The sequence below is a fragment of the Lithobates pipiens genome, unplaced genomic scaffold, assembly GCF_037356315.1.
Source record: "Lithobates pipiens isolate NorthernLeopardFrog02 unplaced genomic scaffold, aLitPip1_a1.2 Scaffold_25, whole genome shotgun sequence".
In the NCBI taxonomy this organism is placed as follows: Eukaryota; Metazoa; Chordata; class Amphibia; order Anura; family Ranidae; genus Lithobates; species Lithobates pipiens.
In genome coordinates, this window is record NW_027507787.1 from 115,554,663 (window position 1) to 115,580,469 (window position 25,807).

Here is a 25,807-nt window from a genome sequence, read left to right on the forward strand (position 1 = left end):
AGCCTGGGATGTTACAAATTCCTGGTCCTGGACAACATGTTGCTGAGGCTTTGGTCAGTCACAGAAGGAGCGGTGGAGAAGGTGGCCGTCTAACCGATGCTTTCAGACAATTTTTTAGTCCGCAGCCCCAAGGTATGATTGGTTCCAGCAACTATCGCCAACGTCTGATTTACATGGTGCAGGAATACCTAGGGGCAAGATCAGACTTGGACACCTTTCCCACCGAAAATCCTCTAGGTTACTGGGTCTTGAGGATGGATCACTGGCCAGAGCTTGCACAGTATGCAATTGAGCTACTGGCCTGTCCTGCATCCAGTGTTCTTTCGGAATGCACATTCAGCACTGCTGGAGGCTTTGTAACCGATCACAGGGTGTGCCTGTCTACCCACTCGGTTGATTGACTGACCTTCATAAAATTGAATCAGTCTCGGATCACCACCAGCTACCAAGCACCTGATGCTGATGTAACCGAATAATTGTTTTTGAAATGTCAGATCCCTTCAAGACTGCTTATGCTGATGCTGAGTGACTATACTGTTATGCTGAGTGACTATCCTCTTCCTCCTCAATGATCATGCTGATAGCTTGTAAGAACATTTTTGGTTCTGGGTGCCGCCACCAGTGACTAAGGCCCAATTTTTTAGCCCCTGTTTAACAAGGGCGTGTAATTACAATTTTTGATGCAATATTTTGCAGGAGGGTTCGTTGCTGGGCTCAACTACAATCTCTGTGATTGGTTGCAGTGTTGTAGCAACAGCACCAGTGCTTAAGGCCCATTTTTTCAGCCCCTGTTTAACAGGGGCGTGTAAATAAAATTTTTGATGCAATACTTTGCAGCAAGGCTCATTCCTGTGTTCCAACTAGAGTATCTTTGAGGAGTTGCAGTGTTGTCGCACCAGTTCCTAAGGCACAATTTTTCATCCCCTGTTTAACAGGGGCATGTAATTACAATTTTTGATGCAATACTTTGCAGCAGGGCTCATTCCTGCACTCCAACTAGAGTTTCTGTGAGGTGTTGCAGTGTTGTGGCACCAGTGCCTAAGGCCCAAGTTTTCTGCCACTGTTCAACAGGGACATGTAATTACAAATCTTGATCTAATATTTCACAGCAGGGCCCATTCCTGCACCCACCAATAGTAACTGTGAGGGCTTACAGTGTTGTGGCAACACCACCACCACCAAAGGCCCAATTTATCTACCACTGTTCAACAATGGCATGTAATTACAATTCTTGATATAATAGTTCACAGCAGGGCATTACAGCGCCCACCCAAAGTAACTGTGAGGGCTTACAGTGTTGTGGCAATACCAACTCCGTAGGCCCAAAATTCTGAAGAGCATATAGGGCAGTCCCTGTCTTGTTTGCACCGCCTGTATATGCTGTTCAGAGTATATAGGGCCTGGGGGCCACACACCTTTCCTTTTTTTAATTTGGGTGCGGGGTTCCCACTAATAATCATACAAGACCCAAAGGGCCTGATAATGGACGGGGGGTATCCATTTCGTTTGTCTCACTGATTTTCATCAATATTGCCGGAACCAGACATTACATTAACCACTTTCCGACCAGCGCACGACGATGTACGTCGACAGAATGGCACGGGCAGGCATATTGGCGTACAGGTACGTCCAATATTCGATGCCGCCCTGCCATCGGGAGCGTGCCGCCGGCGGCGCGCTCCCGCGCTGGTCGGGACCCTCGTGAGTCCGGTCGCGGGGACCCGCGGACTCGATCGCCGCGGGCATCCCCGCGATCGTCTCACGGAGCGGCCGAATGGAGGAAATGATGTGTAAACAACATTTTTCCATTCTGCCTAGCAACTAGTGACGCTGATCTCTGCTCCATGTGATTGGAGCAGAGATCAGTGTACACTAAATGAAAGCCCAACCCCCCCACAGTTAGTAACACACCCCTAGGAACACTTAACCCCTACACTGCCACCCACTGGTTAACCCTTTCACTGCCAGTGTCATTTACACAGGAATCACTGCATTTATATAGCAGTGATTACTGTATAAATGACAATGGTCCCAAAAATGTGTCAAAAATGTCCGATGGGTCCCCGACAATGTCGCAGTCACAATAAAAATCGCAGATCGCCGCCATTACTAGTAAAAAAAAAATAATAAAAAATTATTAATAAAAATGCTATAAAACTATCCCTATTTCGTAAACGCTATAACTTTTGTGCAAACCAATCAATAATTGCTTATTGCGTTTTTTTTTACCAAAATATGTAGAAGAATACGTATCGGCCTAAATTGAGGGAAAACATTTTTTTTATATATTTTTGGGGATATTTATTATAACAAAAAGTAAAAAATAATGCGTTTTTTTCAAAATTGTCGCTCTATTTTTGTTTATAGCGCAAAAAATTGGAGGGGTGATCAAATACCACCAAAAGAAAGCTCTATTTGTGGGAAAAAAAGGACGTCAATTTTGTTTGGGAGCCACGTCGCACGACCGCGCAATTGTCAGTTAAAGCGACGCAGTGCCGAATCGCAAAAAGTGGTCTGGTCTTTGACCAGCAAATTGGTCCGGTCTGAAAGTGGTTAAAGATACAAGCCATTTTAAATTACTTTTATTTCTTTAAAAATGTCATTTTGTGCAGGGACTGTTCTAAGCACGGGAAACACTCGCCACTTTACAAGCATACTATAGACACCCCCCAGGTACGATATTTAAAGGAATATTTCACTTTTTTTTCACTTTAGGCATCATTTAAATCACTGCTCCCGAAAAACAGCCATTTTTAAAACGTTTTTTGCATTGATACATGTCCTCTGGGGCAGGAGCCTTTAAAATTAGCACTTTTGCTTTAGAACATTGGAGTCCCATCGACTTTAATGGGGTTCTAAAGTTTGCGCAAATTCTTGGTCTGTTTGCAGGTTCTGGTGCGAACCGAACAGGCTCATCCCTAATCACCATATAATTCTAGGCTGATATTACTTATTTCGCTACAGTATGTGATAGTCAGGGTTGAGGTATATCCCAAGGAGACCATTTTTTTTAAAATGTGTATATTGTCGAAGAGAGAATGATCGATGCACTCTTAGCCCACGTACACACGGTCAGAGATTTTGGCAACCAAATCCATCGGATTTTGCCCGTCGGATTAAGTCCGACGGATTGTGTCCGAAACTGTTGCATACACACGGTCGGGCCAAGTTGTCTGATTTAGCGGTTGCCAAGAACGCGGTGACGTAAGCCGTGTATGGCGGGACTAGAAAAAGGAAGTTCAGCACCACATCCGGCACCCTTTGGGCTCCTTCTGCTGATCACGTGTTTTAGTAGAAGTTTGGTGAGAGACGATTCACGCTTTTCAGATTAGTGATTCAGATCGCTACCGCTCTTCAGTTTGTGCTTGTCTTTGCGTATCTGATAATCAGTGCATGCAGTCATTAAGTATTTGCTTCTCATTGTGGACTATATCTTGGTATAGTACGCTTTGAAAGGCATTTTTTATTGTCTGCTTGCTTCTGCTATTCAGGTCGTCCTTTCAGGCCTTGCTCTTTATCGGTGCTTTCTGGTGTCCGTTCTGACGAGCCGACCGTTTTCCAAACATGTTTCATCTACGTACTCATCGTACAGTTTGTGCTGTGCAGGGGTTCTTACTTTGACTTTGACACAAGCCCAGCCCATGAACAGGGAAGGAAGGCGTTTGTGGACCAAGAATTGGTTGTGCCAGCGTCACCAGTTCTCCTACATGCCTTTGCTCTGTGAGATCCGCGAGAATAATCCTGATCATTTCTGGATTATTCTCAGGATGACGGACCCCATTTTTCACTGTCTGCTGGCTTTGCTCACCCCTTATATCACCAGGCAGGATACCTGCATGCGGCAAGCCATCACTCCGGAGCAGAGGCTCATCGCCATGTTGCGCTACTTGGCGACAGGGAGAAGCCTTCAGGACCTCAAGTTCTCTACAGGCATCTCCCCCCAGGCTCTGGGGATCATTATTCCAGAGACCTGTTCTGCCATCATTCATCTCCTGCAGAAGGACTATATTATGCTAAGTTTTAGCCTTAAACATCACATTCTATGTATTTCATGATTGCTAATGTCTTGCATTTCTTTCCTCATTCCCTAATTACCATCATTGCAATATGCTCTAATTCATATGCTCTGCCCCTTTGTCCTCATGCAGATTTGCCTCACTAACTTCCCCACCATGCTCTTCTTGGCCCCTAAAACTATAGTCTAGTCACTTAACAATGTCTTTTGGCAGCTCCATAGTATTGCTTTACCCTAAACACCCCCTAAAATCTCTACAAATGTGATGTGTGTGCTTCAATTCATGCAAAGTGAATTTTTTTTGTTTTTTGGAGTTGTGCCAAACTCATTAAGAACCCCCCTCTCCCCAACTGCTACCTCAGCTGATAGCAATCTTCTATCTGATGACTTGACCCAACCCAATACACACTCTAAATACCTTTATCATGATCACATTTATGGACAAATTCACCAAAGCATGTAGTGTAAGGGCCTGCCTCAATCCTTTCAAATGCTATTTTTATTTTTTAAACACATTAATTTTCTTGCTATGTAATAGCAGAATGTCAAAATGTCCTTCCATTTTGTTATTATGACACTTCTTACCTGTCCGGGGGGCTGCCAATAGTGTAACTAAGGAGGGGCTTCACAAAGTATCACACATTATTTAGGCATTCAGCTCTCAATCAAGTGGAGAGCGTTACCTGTCCTAAACATCACCCCCCTCATTTTTTAGCAAGGGCCCATCAGATGGGGGGGGGGGGTTATGACTCTCATAAGGGGACCTTATACTTTAGGCTTTGAATACTAATTTCAAAAAATGTTATATTAATTTGGCCAAAAAATGTGGGTGTCTAATCTGCATGCAATGTTGATTTGTCAAATTACTAGTTTTTCTTGTGTCACTACACAGTGTCCTTCAACGTCACAGGAATGGCAGACTGTGGCCTCCCACTTTGCCATTTTTATTAAAGTTGTGCCTTTTTCACCAACAGTGCAAACCCAAGTTCAGAGCGAGATTAGGGGACAGTCTCTTCTTCAGATAATCTTATTATGTTGTGGGTCTGCTACACACACACCTTCTTTTTGTTAACTAATGTGTAGTGCATTACTGATCAAAATCATGCTAATTTTCAGCACCATGGCAGGAAAATGGCATGATTGTCCAAATTTACACATCACTGTGGGTGCTTTTTACTAAAGGCACATCCACTATGCACTACAAGTGCACTGCAAAAGTACACCTGAAACTGCACTTGGAGTGCAAAGTGGAGTTGCCTTTATTAAATCGCACTCCTTCTCAGCACAAACTCAAATTTCACTACAAATACATTTTAAGCCCAATGAAAAAGGAAGCCACACATTGTTGAGAATTCAACTTTTTAATACAAGCACATTCATATGTGCGTTTATTAAAGGTTTTTACAACAAACCAAGATATTTGGGGTATCCAAAACCGAGTTTAATCATATTTATTTTTTACTTGTTTTTTTGTGTAAACAGGCATGTATCAAACCGTAAAATACGGAACACAGGAACTTACAAAGTTCAACTTGGAAAAGTGAAGACAATATCAGACATGAGTATGTACAAACTGGGCTGATATTGCCTTCATCACATGGGGTGTGACCCCTGAAATATCCAAATTTGGAAGATGCACACAGTGTGTCAACATGTGCTGACTCCCATCATGGGGGATCAATGTACATGCTTTGGGGCTGCAACCCCTTCATCTCTTCACCTCATCACACTTTCCACAGAACATGTACATTGATCCCCCATGATGGGAGATAGCGCATGTTTACACACTCTGTGCATCTTCCAAATTTTTAATTATGCAAAATACAACATTTTTATGTTAAAAAGCAAAAATAAAACCCTATCTAGTTTTTTTATTTTTCACACTCTCCCCAAAACATCAATGATGTTCTTCATTTTATTTTTAACACCATTGATGTTTTGTTGTACAATTTCCAAATACCTATTGCACCCCATTATCTCCCCAATCAAGATCTGGGCACTTTCACTGGTAAAACGGGAATCTTCCTCCTCATCACCTAGAAAAAAAAAACACACCATGTAAATATGGTGATATACATTGATGAGCTTACCGGAAGCTGTGTTCTCCGACACTCACCTGTTGTGGTGACAATTTGTCCAACCTCCACGATCTCTCCTTCTTCCTCCTCCTCCTCCTGCTCCTCCTCCTGCTCCTCTGTTTCTTCTTTTGGAAGTTGCCCTTCTTTGGGAGGGGTGTGGTCCCTGGTGTCCTCATGGTCCCTGGTGTCCTCATACTTGCCGAGTCTTCTCTCCGCTATGAGAATGTAAACAAAGATTAATTAGCACACAGAGGGCAGAAATAGGAATCTGAAACATTGCTTGGAAGTGTTGTACAATTGTGTTTTTGGGCCGAGTTACAAGGTGAGAACATTATTGGGTACACTTTGTTAAGCTGGAATACTTCCCTGCAGAACGATGTTTCATACGAACGAACGAAACCATGACCTTGAAAGTGGCCATTTTAAAATGCACAACATGAAATCAAAGCACATGGAGCATGTATGCAAGCAAGAATAATCATATGAACACACGACAACTACTTACTTTTTTAAGAACACGCTTGATCCTTAGGTACTGCTCGTGCTCCCTCAGTTTCAGGTCTGACCAGCGTTTTCTCAGTTGATCCTTGGATTGGCGTACCCCAAAATTCTTCAGAAGACTCTTCACAACTTTATTTATGATCTTGGCCTTTCTGATATTTGGGTTTGGGTAAGGTCCATACTTCCCATCATAGTCGGTCCTGTTCAATATGTCGACCATCTCCAACATCTCTCCAAAAGACATATTTGAGGCCTTAAATCTTGTCTTCCTGGATCGGGACGTTTCAGGCTCCGGGCTTTCTTCACCCTCCTCCTCGTTAGTGGAACTATTAGTGTGCACCTGCGTTCTCTCTGCCATGTGCTCTCCCCACTGCGTGGGAAGCGAAGGGGCGGGGAATAGTCTGGAAAGAATGTCAGGGGCGGGCGGAGTTTCTCACGCATGCACACTGTATATAAAACACCACACATGTGTATCGTCCGTACGATCTGGGAGGAGAGTGTGAGTCACGGACGCGGCGAACGTGGAAACGAAGGTAACATTTTTAACTTGGTGCTTCACTAGACTAGACTGCTTGTATCTAGGCCAATGTTGGGACAAGATTAGGAGGGATTTTAATTGCATTATTAGTATTTGAGGGTTTGTCTTGTGTTGTGTCTTGCAGACAAAATGGACCCATTCAACAATGCCAACTTTATGGGGCTATTCCTCGAGCTCTACATGGAGATGCCCTGCCTATGGCAGTTCCACAACAAGTTTTATAATGACAGATCAAAGAGGAACGCAGCACTGGAGAAACTGCTTGCTTTGGTGCAGATCAGGGTCCCCACGGCAGACATGACCTATCTGAATCGCAAAATTGTGGCCATGAAGCTTACATATTTCAGGGAGAGAAAGAAGCATCTGGAGTCCTTGAGAGCAGGAGATTCAGATGCTGTTTATTACCCCAGGATGGTGCACTTTGACAGGCTGCATTTTCTGGTAGACCAAGGGGTACCCAGGCCACCACTCAGGCCACAACTCTCCAGGCTTCCTCCAAGGCATCCTTCACCCCCAGCTGAGGCTTCTGATGTCCAACCTGGGCCTTCCAGGCAGCACCATGTGGTGGGACCCAGCTTGAGACAGGTATTGCATTGTTGAACATATTTCTTGTGTTACATTTAATGATGTTAACTAGATGTTCTTATTGATCAGTAAGTTGAGATGGTTTACATCTCAATAGACAGTAGTGACCAAAAATGATTGGGACGGGAAATAAAAATGCTGGTGTCAGAATGATAGTCTGTTCTATTTGGTAACATTCAATTAGCAAAAGCCAGGAGCACAAAATGTTGTGATTGATGATCAAAAAACTAAAACTATGTCCCCTTTTCATACACAGGAAGACCTCAGTCGGGGGTAAGCTGTGGCAAGTGGCAGCCAGGAGGTCCACCAATGCCCTCCTTCTCCTGCCCCAGCTACAGGAGCCCAGCCACAGCCTGGAAGGATGCCTGGTGGGAAGTCACAAAGGAAGACCAGAGAGTGATGGCCTGGGTTGAGTCTGGTGTGCCAGAAGATGCAGCCTCTTGAAGATCCCCATACTGGCGACATAAATGGCATCTGAATTTCCTGCTCTCTAGGACTTCGGGACCAGACTTCTCTCCCTGAGATAAGTACTCCTCAGGCCACCAATTTTTTAATATCTCATTTAGTCACGTCTGCCCTGAGGGCCAAAGGCTGCACCAAAGTTAAGCAGTTTCTCCAGTGCTGCGTTCCTAGTTTTATTTTCGAGCAAACAAAATAATTTTTTTTTTGCTTTGATGAAATACTTGTGTAATGTGTTTTCCTTCAAAAAGTAAAGTTTATTTGTGAACAGGCAGGTACATTTCCAAAATACAAAGTGAAATAAAGAACAAGGGGTACCAACACTAAACAACCTCCTGTAGATTAAAAAAGAAAATATAAAAAATACAATAATGTTGTTGTAAGTTTACACCCAAAAAAAACCATAAAAAATAAGGAGAAATGAGCAAAGTGTCTTTAAAGGAGATTTTTAAGCCGCGTACACACGGGCGGACTATATGGCCAACTTAGTCTGTCAGACAATCCGACGGACAGTCCGTCCTACTTTCGAATGAACGGACTTGACCACACACGGATGAACAACAGTCCGTCGAAAGCTTGCGCGATGACGTGTACAGCACGTACAACGGGACTAGAAATAGGAAGTCCAATACACAGCAATGCAACCTTTCGCCGTGTAAATCCTTTCTGAGCATGCGCCATACTTAGTCCGTCGAACTAGCTTACTCACGAGCGGACTGTCCACTGAAACCAAAGTTGGACGGACAATATTACGGAAATTCCGAAATACTTAGTCCGCCAGACTGCATGCTGAAAAAGTCAGCTGAAGCCCACACACGAGCGGACTGTCCGCTGAAATGTGTTTCGGCGGACTAAGTTGGCCAGACAGTCCGCCCGTGTGTACGCGGCTTTAGGGAACCCCCCCCCCCCAAAAAAAATCCAAAAAATAAAACATTGTGTAGATGTGACGCAAACTAAAATTGTATTGCTGAAATGGTTAAAAAAGAGTAATGAAATCCGTTCGGGAGAAGTGTGTGTGACTATGAGCATCAAAAGAAGTTCGTTCTTGCAGCATTGTTAAAGATCAAGAGAATGTGCTTGATGAATGAATTTTTAACATTGCAGCGTGACGAATGTGCTATATTGCTTACTAGCAGTAGTTTTACTTGAACGAGCGCTTCCGTGTCGGAATTTGAATGTGAGCATGCGTGCCACTTGGTCCGATCAAAATGCTCTACACATGATCGGATTAGGTCCGACCAGCCCAGTTGGTCTGGAAATATTTCTAACATGTTGGAAAACTGAGTCGGACGGAGATTCGGACGGAATCAGTCCGATGCATACCACACACAGTCGGATTATCTGACGACGCGGTCCGATAAGACGCATTCCGACAGATTTTCCGACCGTGTGTACAAGGCTTTAGAGTTTTATTTGATCCATTCTATTCATTACTTGGGACCACGGAACTGGTTGTAAGTGACAATTAAACGCTATCATCCAGTGGATTGAGTTGAACTGTGTGTTAACTAACCTAATATGCTGTATGGGTATATTTGATATAGATGCAAACAGTAGACATATCTTAAGGGTGAGGGATTTTTTTTTTTGCCTATGATATGTTCAATCTTAGCTGCTGCTTGTAACTATATGAGATTCAAAATTTTACAATTCCAGAAGGTATGCAAGATGGTACCTTGATCTGGGTATCCCCTGAAACAAGTGGGGGATACCGATGGATAAAATTAGTTTACTTTGGAGGGAGTTAGGTATCATCTGTTGTGTATTTGATGGTTGTTTCTCTTGCTGAGATTGAGCAAGTACATTTCAGTAAGTTTTGGATCATAGTGGTCCATTCTGGTAGTGTAAAAGATTGGTCCAAGTCAATTTCCCATTGCTGCATTGGTTTTGTTTTTTCTAAAAGAGAACATTTATTTAAACATCGGTAAATATGAGAGATCAGGCACTTATGTCTTGGTGAGAAAATTCAGATATGTTCAATTGTAATGTTATAGAGAAGTATTTTTGGTAGAAGGTTTCAATTTTAGTATAGTGGGGTAATTCTGAAAGTGAGAGATTATATAGTTTGCATAAATCTGAAAAAGGGCAAAATTTGTTATTTATGGATAGGGATTTTCAGAGTGGTAAGGTTGTATAATTTCCATATCACAAATGTATTACTATTTCTAAAGGCTGGAGGGAGGTGGGGGTCTCCTATAAAGGATGCTGGGGGGGGATGGGTGACATAAAATCTAATTTATCTTTGTTACAGTGCCATAACTGAGCCACCACCTTATTTAAGGGAAATATCTCTCTAGGGTGAATCTACTTGGACCATAATATTCCTTGTAGATGGAATGGTAAATTTAGATTTTTCTTCAAAATTTAACCAGGCCACTTGATTTGAAGAAGCAAACCATTGAACCAACTTTGTAAATCTTGCTGCTAGGTAATAACACCATAAGTTAGGAAGGCTCAAACCACCATTGGATTGAAATCTGTGCATAAGAGAGTAACCAAACCTCAGTTTTTTGTTGCACTATATACATTTGTTAATTTCTCTTTGTAGGGAATCTAGCACATTTTTGGGGACCTGTATGGGTAGAGCTCTAAAGTGAAATAGTATTTTAGGCAATATCACCAATATGATAACAGTTATCAACAGGAGACGTGAAAGTCAGACCATGATTTTAGTAGTGTTTTAATATTTGTGGTGGATAGTTGGTTTGATAAAGAGTTTTACGTATTACTGTGTATCAAAAAAGAAAGTCCATGAACCAGTAAACAATAAGAAATTCAGTGTCCCATATTCATATTTCCATGAAAGTTACTTGTGCTAATTTCCAGGTGTTGCGACTTAATGTCCTCTTCTGTGCATCAAATAAAGTGCCTTCTTGTGCATAAAATAAAGTGACCAGGTACATCAAAATAAGGCTCCCCCACAAGTATGTGCACTCACCAGAAGCCCCCACCCCTGCACGGGTAAAGAGCGTGTAGTAAACTGTATTGGGGTATTCCCAGGGAATGGCAAGCTCTCCTACTCCAGAACAGAATGTGTATAAAATGACATCCACATGTAATCAACAATGGGCATCCATAGTATAAATCCAGTATAAAGTATATTTATTTCTTTATCACTAATTATCACTGATCGAAATTTCTGACAACATTTGTGTGACAGTGTGTATGCAAGACAAGTTAGAGCCAATATCCGTCGGAAAAAAATACACGGTTTTGTTGTCAGAATGTCCGGTCGTTTTTTCCATACATTACAGTAAAGAACCCTCTATGCAGTTTAAGGTTAAACGCCTCCCAAACAGTTTGAGATGGAAGGGAAAGTCCAACAAACAAGTAAGAAAATTATACTCGATTTCCATATGGAGCCAACAAGGGGTGGAAGGGGAAGTGAAAGAGGTATTTCCTCAAATAGAGGTAAAAATAATACGACTAATTATAAAGATCAGGAAGCAATACCTAAAATCCCACGCACCCAACTTGATGATTTTTTAGACAGAAGCAAGATACCACCACTGTCCCAACCTCCTGTGACGCAATTGGCAATGGAGTCACCCATGACCAGGGTAATGCAGGAGAGAGATTGAATGTTATTAATCTATCCTCGCACACTCTAACCCAGGTAGAACATGAGGTACTCTCCTTAGGTCTGTCCTTATGCAAGCAATGATAATTTTGAGACCATTAAAGATTTAAATCTCACGCACCTAATTTGAAAGCTGCAGATTTTCGGGCACTTCCAGATTTAAATCTGTTGTTACAAGAGAATGCATCATTGGATGAAACATGGGAAGAGTACCTTGATGTTGAGGAACCTGGGGAGAGGTAAAGGGAGATCCTATTAAAAAATTTAAAAGAGAGTCACACAACTTTCCACCTCTTAATCAAAATCTCACTTTGGCACTTTTAATTAGACAAGTCACTAGAGAGATTGAAACTTTAGGAAAAGAGAGGGCCCCCCAGAACTTAAACCCAAATCAAAAACATGCTCTTAAATCCTGTAAAAATAATCTAGAAATTACAATTAAAACATCGGACAAGGGAAGAAACATTGTCCTTATGGACAACACTGACTATTAAAACATGTGCTTGAAAATACTTAAAAATGCTCAATGTTATTGGAAAATTTCGGCATCATTAGTAGATAGATTCAATACTGAATTTTATACACTAATTGATGAAGCCTACAATGAGGGAGTTATCACCAAGGATACCTGGGATTTTACCCGAACTAGACCTCCTCGGGTACCTATTATGTATGCTTTACCTAAGGTCCACAAGAATTTATGCAATCCCCCCAGAAGACCCATTATTTCAGGGAATGGATGCATTTCGGAGGGTATAAGTCAAATTATTGACCAATACCTTAGACCCCACGTAATGGACCTGTCCTCGTATGTGAAAAATACGATCCATCTTTTGCAAATACTAGAGGAATTGGTGATCCCGCAATCAGCATTTTTAGTTACCATCAATGTGGAATCACTTTATAATAGTATTCCACACGATTTGGGGATTGCGGCCATTGAAAGGGTTCTTAGGCAAAGGACTACCACGGACTGGAAGTTTAATCTCTTTGTCATACAGATGCTGGAATATATATTGAAACACAATGTTTTTCTCCTCAAGGGCTCCCACTACCTCCAGGTACAAGGAGTGGCTATGGGGGACGTGCTGTGCACCCTCATATGCCAACCTGTACCTGGGGGAGTGGGAGAAGGACTTTTTGTCTGGGGAGCAGTCATCCATGTATATGCGCCATATATTGATGTGGCAGCGATACATCGATGATGTTATAATCATGTGGGATGCCCCTGAACACATGCTTAAGGAATAGTTACAGTTGATGAATCAAAACAATTTCAATCTCTTTTTTACCATGACTTACAATCTCGAGCAAGTAAATTTTTTGCATATCAGTATGGGAGACTAAGAAGTAAACTATATAGGAAGGAGACTGCAGGAAACACCTTACTTTATGCAGATATTTTCCATCCAGAACCACTCAAAAAATCTATCCCATTCAGTCAATTTTTAAGAATAAGAAGAAATTGTTCATCAGATGAGGATTTTCAAAACGAATCAGATGATTTTACAAGGAGATTACTAAACAGAGACTATACAAAATCTTCACTTAAATAAGCCTTTAATCGGGTAAAAAGCCTTAATAGAAAGGATATAGTTTTTAAATCTAAAATAAAAAAGCATGATAACATCACTAGAATTATATTAAGGTTTTCAAATGAACATGAGCATATTAGAAAAATCATTAATAAATATTGGCCTATTCTCACAGAAGACTCGGTTTTAAAGACTCTGGTTGGTCCTAGACCACAAATTACCTACAAAAAAGCAAGCTCACTAGGGAATATACTTACCCAGACTGAATACAAAGGTAATAAGAGAAAAGATCCATGTAAAGCCTGGGGCACATACCCCTGCGGGTCCTGCTCCCAATGTGGTGTGATAGGTAGGAGGGCCACACTGGCACTGCCTAATGGGGAGATATTCACCCTGAAGCATTATGATTCTTGTAAAACCCAGGGGTGGCCTACCTCATGCAGTGCCAGTGTGGTGCCTTCTACGTAGGGAAAACTAAACAGGAATTTGGGAAAAGAGTAGAAAAGCACATGCACAGCATGCGGATATGCAATCTATATGTACCTTTAGGTAGACATGTTACCAGACAACACAACTACAGACTCTCACGGGTGAATTTTACAGTACTTGATAGGCTACATATACCCATAAGAGGGGGGATCAGAACAACTGTTTGCTCCAGCGCGAAATGTGCTGGATTAGACAGTGGAGGGTCACACCCCCTCCTGGTTTAAATGAAGCAGAGAATTATAGACCATTTCTGGAGGGTTTCAGCTCAGGCAAAACAGACTGAGTTGGTAGAAGATTATTATTAGGAACTATTACTATTTATATATTTTTTTCTTGGTAAATCTTACAGAAGTATGGTCTGGATCATTCGTCCAACCCTGGCCACTGGGATTTTCCTATTCATGGATCTGGTGTGTGTGTGTGTGTGTGTGGGGGGGGGTGTCTTTTTGATTACAGTAGAGGTTAGTCCATGTTGGGGTATTTTTGTTACTTATTTAATTGTTGATTATTTGATTTTTTTTTTCTTGAAGTGTTTGTTATAGATTATTTCTGTACGGTTCTGTGGTTTTGGCATAAGCATCTATCCCCCTGGGAGGTTTATTGTTATGGAGAGTCTGTTTCTTCCTTTCTCACCCCTCCATCCCGAAGTTTAGGGATTTAGGAGGGGGTTAGGCAGGAATATCCCCCTAGCCCTCTGCATCTCTGCCCGGCAAAAGAGGGGGATCCTGGGTTGTTATTCACCACGTGGAGGGAGCCCATGTTTCCTTTGATGGAAGGACATACCAGAAAATCTTTGCCGGTGGTTATTAGTCCCATATGGGATCCATAGTTGCACAGTTATGTGCAGCTCTGGCTCTCTATATTTTTTGGTGGTGGTTAAATCATGTATTTTGTTTCAAATTACATACTTGTTTTGAATGGGTATGTTGGGTTGGACCTCGGACATCTCCGGGGCCATTGTTTAGCTCCGGACTGTGCTGATGGGATCCCTACATATCAATATCAGTGCCAATGGAAATATTTAATATTTTTTTTCATTTATTAGCCCTAAGCGCATGTTTGTGCAAATGGAACGCAAATATTGTGGCCAGGCATGCACTGTAAATACAGGCTATAGCCAATCAGGTGTTAAGCGTAATTTTGGCGTCACTTTGAAACGCATTAGTGAGCGCCTGAAACACATATCCTGCGATATACATATTATATACATGTTTGTTTATGGTACATTGGCATTGAATGTATGTGATGTTCTGATATGCGCACAGATGTGTGCGGCGCAAGGAATGTGCGCCATGGTGCATGAATGTGCCATGGTGCATGAATGTGCAGGGCATGTGAAGCATCAGTGTGCGCCATGACGCATGAATGTGCACCATGACGCATTGGCGTGCGTGGTGACGCATTAATGTGCTCCACGTCAGGGCACACATCTTTTTGCACTCACACCACCATATAAAAGATGCCAAGGGAGACATATGGCATCATTACAATTTTTGCTAATGGAGAGGCCACAGGATACATCCGAGCCGGACAGTTTGAATGGAAGCTTTGTCATCTAGCCCCTTACCTCCCTATGATAGGGTAAGATTATTATTAATCTCGTTTTTTTTTTCAAAGAGGGGTGGCTCAGTCTTCAAATGATGGGGGGGGGGGGGGGGTTACCTCAATGGTTTTATCGTCCTCTCTTTCTTTTATACTAAATCCCTGTGCAGTCTCATATATTCCTCTTTTAAATGCCATTTGAGGATAGTGAAGTTCGGTCTCCCTGCATGAGATGTCAGAGGAGCCATGGGTGGACCTACTTGAGAAAGGTGGAGATTTCCTCTTCTCTCCTCTTCAGTCATAAGGGGAATGCGGGATGCTTTTGTCTCAGTGAATCAATGGTGTATAGTAAGTTTATTTGTATATTCTTTGGCAACAGATTATGGACACATTTTTTTGATATATTTGTTACATATGTAATGGATTTTGTCCAATCTCTTATAGAGAATGTTACAATATGTCATCCCTGAAGAAGATTATACTGTTTGAAATATCAAAACGCATTGGTTGACCCGCTTATTCTGTTTCCATCAGCTTCTGCAGGTCTTGGAACTCATAAGTGGACAGTATCATTCTCTCACCAATCAATTGTTTTTAGATGCTATGTAGAATATGCAGTGCTTGTTCTATTTCTCTTCTTTTTTGTTATGTACACTTTGACTATGTTAATAAATGTATATGTTTTATAATTTTTTTCTTCTTTGTATTGTTGCCTTTACAATCCCACTCAATAGAGGTCTTTTTGAATTTGCACTTCTTAGAAGGGATGATGGCAACTAAATGCCACTGGTTATGAGCTAGATTATTTTTTTTTTACAAGGTTAATCCGCTTTTCTTCTAGTTTTAGTGAATGGGTGCGTCTTATTAAATTCCCTTACGCAGAAAAGTTTTATCCCTATTGTGGGGTCACCATTACAGTATTTATACATTAAAATCATATCCCCTCTCAAGAGTCTCCTCTCCAGAGAGAACAAGTTCAGTGCCTGTGACCTTTCCTCATAACTAGTCCCTTTATTCGTTTTGTTGCCCTTCTCTGGACTCTCTCCAGTTCCAGCACATCCTTCCTGAGGACGGAAGCCCAGAACTGGACAGCATACTCCAGGTGTGGCCGGACCAGAGTCTTGTAGAGTGGGAGAATTATTGTTTTATCTCTGGAGTTAATCCCCTTTTTAACGCATGCATATATTCAGTTGGCTTTGCTTGCAGCAGCTTGGCATTGCATGCCATTGCTGAGCCTACTACTAGGACCTCAGAATCCTTTTCCATCCTAGATTTCCCTAGTGGTTCTCCCCCTAGTGAGTAGATTGCATTCATATTTTTCCACCCAAATACATTATTTTACATTTTTCTACATTATACCTCATTTGCCATGTACAGTATTCGCTCACCCCATTAATTTGTTCAGATCTTCTTGCAACGTTTCCACATCCTGCAGAGAAGTTATTGCCTTGCTTAGCTTAGTATCGTCTGCAAACACAGAGATTGAGCTGTTTATCCCATCCTCCAAGTCGTTTATGAATAAATTAAATAGGATTGGTCCCAGGACAGAACCCTGGGGAACCCCATTTTCCACCCTAGACCATTCAGAGTACTCCCCATTCATCAGTACCCGCTGCACTTGCCCCATAGCCAGTTTTCAAGCCATGTACTCGCCCTATGGTGTATGTCAATGGACCTTACTTTGTACAGTAAACGTTTATGGGGAACTTTGTCAAATGCTTTTGCAAAATCCAGATACACTGCGTCTATGGGCCTTCCTTTATCTAGATGGCAGCTCACCTCCTCATAGAAGGTTAATAGACTGGTTTGGCAAGAACTATTCTTTGTGAATCCATGCTGATTACTGCTAATGATACCTTTGTCATTACTAAAATGTTGCATGGAGTCCCTTAACAAGAGTTTGCATAAAATTGATGTTAGGGTAACTGGTCTGTAGTTCTCTGGTATATATCTTGGCCCTTTTTTAAATATTGGTGCTACATTGGCTCTTCTCCAATCAGTTGGTACTATTCCAGTCAGTAGACTGTTCGTAAAAATTTAGGAACAATGGTCTGGCAATTACTTGACTAAGTTCCTTAAAGCGGGATTCCGCTCTTTTTTTATTTTTTTCTTACCTGTCTCACTGGTGGGCGAGTGCTACCTTCGATTGGCATCCACGTCCGGCGTTTATTTGACCCGCGGCACGACGAATCTTTTCCTCAGGATGACTTATAAAAACCTGCTCTGGCGTTTTCCATTTTAACTGTGGGCGTCTGAAGCCCACAGGCATTTACTTCCTGGTATATGGCTCCCAGCATGCTCCGCTCCATCTTGCACATGCTCAGTGAGAGCAGTGACAAGGAAAGAAAAACTTTCATTGTCCCCCATGGATTCTTGGGAAATTTCCCAGGGACCATTGCGAGGACGATAGCCATGCCTACTCCCACGGGAGGACAACCCAGAAGTCAGCTGAAACATCAGAAATAAAAGGTAAGTAAATAATATTTTTTTTTTCAGGGTTCGTTTAGGTAAGTATGCTATCTGTTGATTTTAATAACATGAACTTTCATTTTTAGGTACCAAACCACTTTAAGGACCCTCCACTGCAAGCCATCTGGTCCCGGTGACTTATTAACCCCTTCCCGACCAGCCGCCGCAGTTGTACTGTGGCAGGTTGGCTCCCCTGGGTGAACCTGTGTGTGATCACTCCACACAGATGCAGAACGGAGATCTGTCAATGTAAACAGACAGATCTCCGTGCTGTCAGGGGTGAGGAGACCGATGTGTTGCTAATACTAAGTATGATGAAATGATTGGTCTCCTCACCCAGGCAGTCCCATTCCCCCAGTTAGAGTCACTCCCTAGGGAACAGAGTTAACCCCTTGATCACCCAATAGTGTTAACCCCTTCCCTGCCAATGACATTTACACAGTAATCAGTGCATTTTTATAGTACTGATCACTGTATAAATGCCAATGGTCCCAAAAATGTGCCAAAAGCATCTGATCTGTTCACCATAGTGTCGCAGTCCCAATAAAAATTGCAGATCACCACCATTACTAGTAAAAAAAAAAAAAAAAAAAATGCCATAAATATTTTCTCTATTTTGTAGATGCTATAACTTTTGTGCAAACCAATCAATATACGCTTATTGTGATTTTTATTACCAAAAATATGTCGAAGAATACATATCGGCCTAAACTGAGGAAAAAAAATGCTTTTTATAAAAAAAAATGGGGATATTTATTATAGAAAATAGTCGCTGTTTTTTTGTTTATAACGCAAAAAATAAAAACCGCAGAGATGATCAAATACCACCAAAAGAAAGCACTACTTGTGGGAAAAAAAGGACATCAATTTTGTTTGGGTACAACATCGCACCACCGTACAATTGTCAGTTAAAGTGACGCAGCGCTGTATCGCAAAAAAATGGCCTGGTCATTGAGCAGCCAAATCTTCCAGGGCTGAAGTGGTTAGTGTTACGTTTTTCAAGCCTTTTTGTAATTCTGTCCTCTGTTAGCCCTCATGGCTTCCTGTAACAGGTCATGAAGATAAATATTGCAGTTTTGTTGCCACATCGTACAACCACGAAATTGTCAGTTAAAGCGACGCAGTGGCGAATGGCAAAAAGTGCTCTGGTCAGGAAGGGTGTAAAATCTTCCGGGCTGAAACGGTTAAAGACAAAAGTATAAGGTCCACTTATCAGATTCCTTACTCCATCTGATGGCCCATTGCAAAAATTTAAGGGGGGGAGATGTTTTGGACAGGTAACCATCTCCACTTCATTGAGAGCTAAATGCATAAATAATGTGTGTTAACTTTGGCCAGCCCCTCCTTACTTACACTATTGGCAGCCCACTGGACAGGTAAGAAGTGTCATAATAAAAAATAAAAAAATACACACTGAACAAATGGAAGCACATTTTTACATTCTGCTCTTACCTATCAAGATAATAATAGGAGAAACAAACTTTAAACAGTACCATTTGAAAGTATTCAGACACTATATGCTTTGGTGAATTCACCTATCCGCCGTACTTTTGAAATGAACGGACTCGCCCACACACATGGAGGAAAGTTCGTCTCCAGGTAGCCGGGCCCAGCGAAGGAGGCGTCGCCTGGTATAGACTTAAAGGGGAATCGCTACGCCGAAAAATCGGTGTGGGGGTCCTCCCTAGGTCCATATAAGACCTTTATCCGAGCATGCTACCCGGCCGGCCAGGAAAGGGGGTGGGGACGAGCGAGCGCCCCCCCCCCCTCCTGAGCCTTACCAGGCCGCGTGCCCTCAACATGGGGGATGCCTTGGGGAAGGGGGCCGCGCGGCCCCCCCACCCCAAAGCACCTTGTCCCCATGTTGATGAGGACAAGGGCCAGGGTTGTTGGGGTCTGCGGGCGGGGGGCTTATCGGAATCCGTGAGCCCCCTTTAATAAGGGGGCCCTCGGATCCCGGCCCCCCACCCTATGTGAATGAGTATGGGGTACAATGTACCCCTACCCATTCACCTGTGAAAAAAAAGTAAAAAAAAAAACAACACACAAGGGTTAAATAGTTTATTGCACAGCTCCGGGGGTCTTCTTCCGTCTTCGGGGGTCTTCTCCTCCGCTATCTTCTGCTAGCTCTTTTACTAGTGGAGGAGCCCGGCTTTCTTCCTTGCCGCCGCCGTCCTCTTCTTCCGACTTTGGGGGTCTTGTCCGGATGCGTGCTCGGATAAGGGTCTGATATGGACCTAGGGGGGACCCCCACGCTGATTTTTTTGGTGTAGGGATTCCCCTTTAAGTCCATACCAGGTGACGCTTACTTCGCTGGTTCCGGCTACCTGTAGCTGTGCTCAAAATGAGCGGACTTTTCTCTGGGCGGGAAAAGTCCATTCATTTCAAAAGTACGGCAGACTAGCACACACACGGCCGTATTGTCGAAATGCGAGTCCGGCGGACAGATTGGTGTGCAAAACTACTTTCTTAGTCCGCCGGACTTTTGGGTAAAAAAAGTCAGCCGGAGCCTACACACAGGCGGATTGTCCGGTGGACTTGAGTCCGCCGGACTTTTCCACTGGATTGTTTGATCGTGTGTACGCGGCAAAAGTCAGCAGAGGATTGCTATCAGCTGACTTAGCAGTTGGGGGGGAGGGGTGGTTCCAAATGATGACAAAGAGGACATTCACAGCATATTACAATCATGGTAATTAGGGAATTATGAAAGAAATACAATACCTTAACAAACATTAAATACATAGAATGTGATGTTAAAGGATAAAACTTACCATAAATATAGTCCTTCTACAGGACCTGAATGATGGCACAACAGGTCTTTGAGATAATGATCCCCAGAGCCTGGGGGGAGATGCCTGTGGAGAATTTGAGGTCCTGCAGGCTTTTCCTAGTTGCCAAGTACCGCAAGGTGGCAACTAGCCTCTGCTCCGGAGTGATGGCTTCCTAGTATCCTGTCTGCTGATATAAGGGGTCAGCAAAGTCAATTGATAGTGAAAGATGGGGTCCATCATACTGACATAATTCCTGAAATCATCAGGATTATTCTCCTGGACCTCACAAAGCAAAGGCATGTGTGAGAATTGGTCACACTGGAGCAACTTATTCTTGGTCCATGAACTCCTCCTCGCTCTGTTCATAGACTGGGCTTCTTTCAAAGCTATAACCCAGCGGCAATGTGGGAAAGAGACATAGGCCAAATCACGGGAGAACAGTGGGAAGAAGCCCTGCAATCTATAACCTTGTGTTCCTTGAAAGTGGCACAAAAAAGTCTCCAAACTCTATATAATACTGAGAGCACATTACACCCCGACCAAACTATGCAGGATGGGCAGGCTAGCAGACCCCTTGTGCGGTAGGTGCAGGAAACACGGGGGGGGGGGGGGGGGACCTTGTCCACCTCCTGTGGCACTGCCTGAAGCTCCACCGGTATTGGAACGAGGTAATTAACACACTCAAAAAAAGAGGGGGGGGGAGAAACAAGGGGGACATTGGGACTTTACATGAAGTATGTGGTAGCAAGAGAGTACAAGGTGAACTAATAGGAATTTTATTGATCGTTGCAATTAGATTTACAAGAAATAAATAAATACAATGATAAACAAAGTAATAAACAATGCATGATAATGGTAATAATGATAATAATAATACAGCATGATAATAACATAAATATTACAAAGTATCATAATAATAAAACTCCAAAGTTCACCGCAGCAAGATTGAATAAAGGCATATGTAAGATAATGTCTGCAGGACCAAGGTCTTTTTGCACCAATTAGGGTAATATCAAAATCTGAATGTATTCAAAAGAAGCACGGCATATGATAGCTCTACGCACGTTTCGTGGCCTTTATACCACTCATCAGGAGCAGAGCACGTGTTCAATCTATAATAAAGAGTAATATGATATTCAGAAGTAAGGTAAATGAAAAATAAAAATAGTAATGAAAACGCATGAAAAAAGGTTGGGGTAAACGAGTCACCCACACCTAATACATGCTTACTCACTTAGGTAAGTGCACTGATAGTCTAGTAGGTGGGTGCCGCAAGCCGTCCAAAATACACCCCCAACCGGGAGCCGTGGTGGGTAACTCAATGGAGATAGCCACAAGGCCGCAGCACAAGCAGGCATGGAATCACCACGAGGCACTTCTATAGAGAGTGAAAGATTAGAACCATTAGGAGATATGCAAGGTGTGAAGATGGTGAAGGATTAAGAAAGATAGTAAGGGGAGCTGAATGTTAAGAAGAAAGAGAGAATATAAAAAAGTTAGGGCTCACCGAGCAAAAAAGTGAGGGGACCAAACATAGGGCTGTTAGCCATAGGAATGCAGTGAAGGAGTGAAAGATTTAATTAAAAGAACTGCATGTGATCTGGTGTATAAAAAGCCTTGAGTGACCACACCCTCTAAAGAGCCGCCCCCATGAGTATCACCACAAGTCATCCCACCACCGTCACGCCGCATGGCGAAATGGGGGGAGAAGAGGGCTTCCGCCAGCCGGATAGTATATATCTCCAGTCTGGCGGCTCCGAACTGCCCCCATAGTGCCAGCAGTGTGTAAAACTCAACTGCAAGGACGTAGCAGCAATAAAAGAACGCTGCACATCCTGCGTGAATTGCGTGACGTCGACACACAGTGAGACGCATCCACCCATCAGGCGTCCAATGACGCAAAGGATGGGAGGAGACTATCAGTGTGTGTCACAGCTCCCGGAAATGGAGATGGAAGCCGGACGTCATAGCAGCACATCCCCACAAGGCACCAGCAGAGCAGCAGACAAGACTGGCAGGTCCAAAATGGAATATATATTGCACATGATTTAAAACTATAAATGAGGTAGTAAACAAAAAGAAAATTGATACAAAAGGTAAACAAGATAATTACATATAGATGAAAGGGGCTGGCCAAGGTCAATAGTAGCAGAGAAGTACTGATACTTAAGCTGATAGAGCATTACCACATACTTCCATCCCTGAATTCATGTGATGCATAATGGACATTGATTGGGACTTTTAACGAAGCTATGGCCTGGTAAGGTCATGTGCTTCCATCCCACGGGACTTTAAATGAAACTATGGCCTGGTAAGGTCATGCGTTTCCATCCCTATTGTATTCAAAAAAAGAGGGGGGGGGAGAAACAAGGGGGACATTGGGACTTTACATGAAGTATGTGGTAGCAAGAGAGTACAAGGTGAACTAATAGGAATTTTATTGATCGTTGCAATTAGATTTACAAGAAATAAATAAATACAATGATAAACAAAGTAATAAACAATGCATGATAATGGTAATAATGATAATAATAATACAGCATGATAATAACATAAATATTACAAAGTATCATAATAATAAAACTCCAAAGTTCACCGCAGCAAGATTGAATAAAAGCATATGTAAGATAATGTCTGCAGGACCAAGGTCTTTTTGCACCAATTAGGGTAATATCAAAATCTGAATGTATTCAAAAGAAGCACGGCATATGATAGCTCTACGCACGTTTCGTGGCCTTTATACCACTCATCAGGAGCAGAGCACGTGTTCAATCTATAATAAAGAGTAATATGATATTCAGAAGTAAGGTAAATGAAAAATAAAAATAGTAATGAAAACGCATGAAAAAAGGTTGGGGTAAACGAGTCACCCACACCTAATACATGCTTACTCACTTAGGTAAGTGCACTGATAGTCTAGTAGGTGGGTGCCGCAAGCCGTCCAAAATACACCCCCAACCGGGAGCCGTGGTGGGTAACTCAATGGAGATAGCCACAAGGCCGCAGCACAAGCAGGCATGGAATCACCACGAGGCACTTCTATAGAGAGTGAAAGATTAGAACCATTAGGAGATATGCAAGGTGTGAAGATGGTGAAGGATTAAGAAAGATAGTAAGGGGAGCTGAATGTTAAGAAGAAAGAGAGAATATAAAAAAGTTAGGGCTCACCGAGCAAAAAAGTGAGGGGACCAAACATAGGGCTGTTAGCCATAGGAATGCAGTGAAGGAGTGAAAGATTTAATTAAAAGAACTGCATGTGATCTGGTGTATAAAAAGCCTTGAGTGACCACACCCTCTAAAGAGCCGCCCCCATGAGTATCACCACAAGTCATCCCACCACCGTCACGCCGCATGGCGAAATGGGGGGAGAAGAGGGCTTCCGCCAGCCGGATAGTATATATCTCCAGTCTGGCGGCTCCGAACTGCCCCCATAGTGCCAGCAGTGTGTAAAACTCAACTGCAAGGACGTAGCAGCAATAAAAGAACGCTGCACATCCTGCGTGAATTGCGCGACGTCGACACACAGTGAGACGCATCCACCCATCAGGCGTCCAATGACGCAAAGGATGGGAGGAGACTATCAGTGTGTGTCACAGCTCCCGGAAATGGAGATGGAAGCCGGACGTCATAGCAGCACATCCCCACAAGGCACCAGCAGAGCAGCAGACAAGACGGTGATTCCATGCCTGCTTGTGCTGCGGCCTTGTGGCTATCTCCATTGAGTTACCCACCACGGCTCCCGGTTGGGGGTGTATTTTGGACGGCTTGCGGCACCCACCTACTAGACTATCAGTGCACTTACCTAAGTGAGTAAGCATGTATTAGGTGTGGGTGACTCGTTTACCCCAACCTTTTTTCATGCGTTTTCATTACTATTTTTATTTTTCATTTACCTTACTTCTGAATATCATATTACTCTTTATTATAGATTGAACACGTGCTCTGCTCCTGATGAGTGGTATAAAGGCCACGAAACGTGCGTAGAGCTATCATATGCCGTGCTTCTTTTGAATACATTCAGATTTTGATATTACCCTAATTGGTGCAAAAAGACCTTGGTCCTGCAGACATTATCTTACATATGCTTTTATTCAATCTTGCTGCGGTGAACTTTGGAGTTTTATTATTATGATACTTTGTAATATTTATGTTATTATCATGCTGTATTATTATTATCATTATTACCATTATCATGCATTGTTTATTACTTTGTTTATCATTGTATTTATTTATTTCTTGTAAATCTAATTGCAACGATCAATAAAATTCCTATTAGTTCACCTTGTACTCTCTTGCTACCACATACTTCATGTAAAGTCCCAATGTCCCCCTTGTTTCTCCCCCCCCCTCTTTTTTTGAATACAATAGGGATGGAAACGCATGACCTTACCAGGCCATAGTTTCATTTAAAGTCCCGTGGGATGGAAGCACATGACCTTACCAGGCCATAGCTTCGTTAAAAGTCCCAATCAATGTCCATTATGCATCACATGAATTCAGGGATGGAAGTATGTGGTAATGCTCTATCAGCTTAAGTATCAGTACTTCTCTGCTACTATTGACCTTGGCCAGCCCCTTTCATCTATATGTAATTATCTTGTTTACCTTTTGTATCAATTTTCTTTTTGTTTACTACCTCATTTATAGTTTTAAATCATGTGCAATATATATTCCATTTTGGACCTGCCAGTCTTGTCTGCTGCTCTGCTGGTGCCTTGTGGGGATGTGCTGCTATGACGTCCGGCTTCCATCTCCATTTCCGGGAGCTGTGACACACACTGATAGTCTCCTCCCATCCTTTGCGTCATTGGACGCCTGATGGGTGGATGCGTCTCACTGTGTGTCGACGTCACGCAATTCACGCAGGATGTGCAGCGTTCTTTTATTGCTGCTACGTCCTTGCAGTTGAGTTTTACACACTGCTGGCACTATGGGGGCAGTTCGGAGCCGCCAGACTGGAGATATATACTATCCGGCTGGCGGAAGCCCTCTTCTCCCCCCATTTCGCCATGCGGCGTGACGGTGGTGGGATGACTTGTGGTGATACTCATGGGGGCGGCTCTTTAGAGGGTGTGGTCACTCAAGGCTTTTTATACACCAGATCACATGCAGTTCTTTTAATTAAATCTTTCACTCCTTCACTGCATTCCTATGGCTAACAGCCCTATGTTTGGTCCCCTCACTTTTTTGCTCGGTGAGCCCTAACTTTTTTATATTCTCTCTTTCTTCTTAACATTCAGCTCCC

At 42.7% G+C, this 25,807-nt stretch overlaps 2 protein-coding genes across 13 annotated transcripts in view; one reads left to right on the forward strand and one right to left on the reverse strand.

The window, feature by feature from the left end:
* The window catches only part of CUNH10orf71 (chromosome unknown C10orf71 homolog), a 1,142,779-nt gene that overhangs the window by 516,672 nt on the left and 600,300 nt on the right, over window positions 1-25,807 (reverse strand). For 8 of the 12 annotated variants that reach the window (XM_077454812.1, XM_077454818.1, XM_077454817.1 and 5 more), the window contains one exon: window positions 11,878-11,985. The exons of the other annotated variants lie outside the window; for them this stretch is intronic. The gene's annotated coding sequence lies outside the window, so the exon portion shown is untranslated. The remainder of the gene's footprint in view (window positions 1-11,877; window positions 11,986-25,807) is intronic. 12 annotated transcript variants of the gene reach the window in all.
* Window positions 1-25,807, forward strand: part of LOC143930478 (uncharacterized) — a 98,078-nt gene that overhangs the window by 23,096 nt on the left and 49,175 nt on the right. The window lies entirely within an intron of this gene.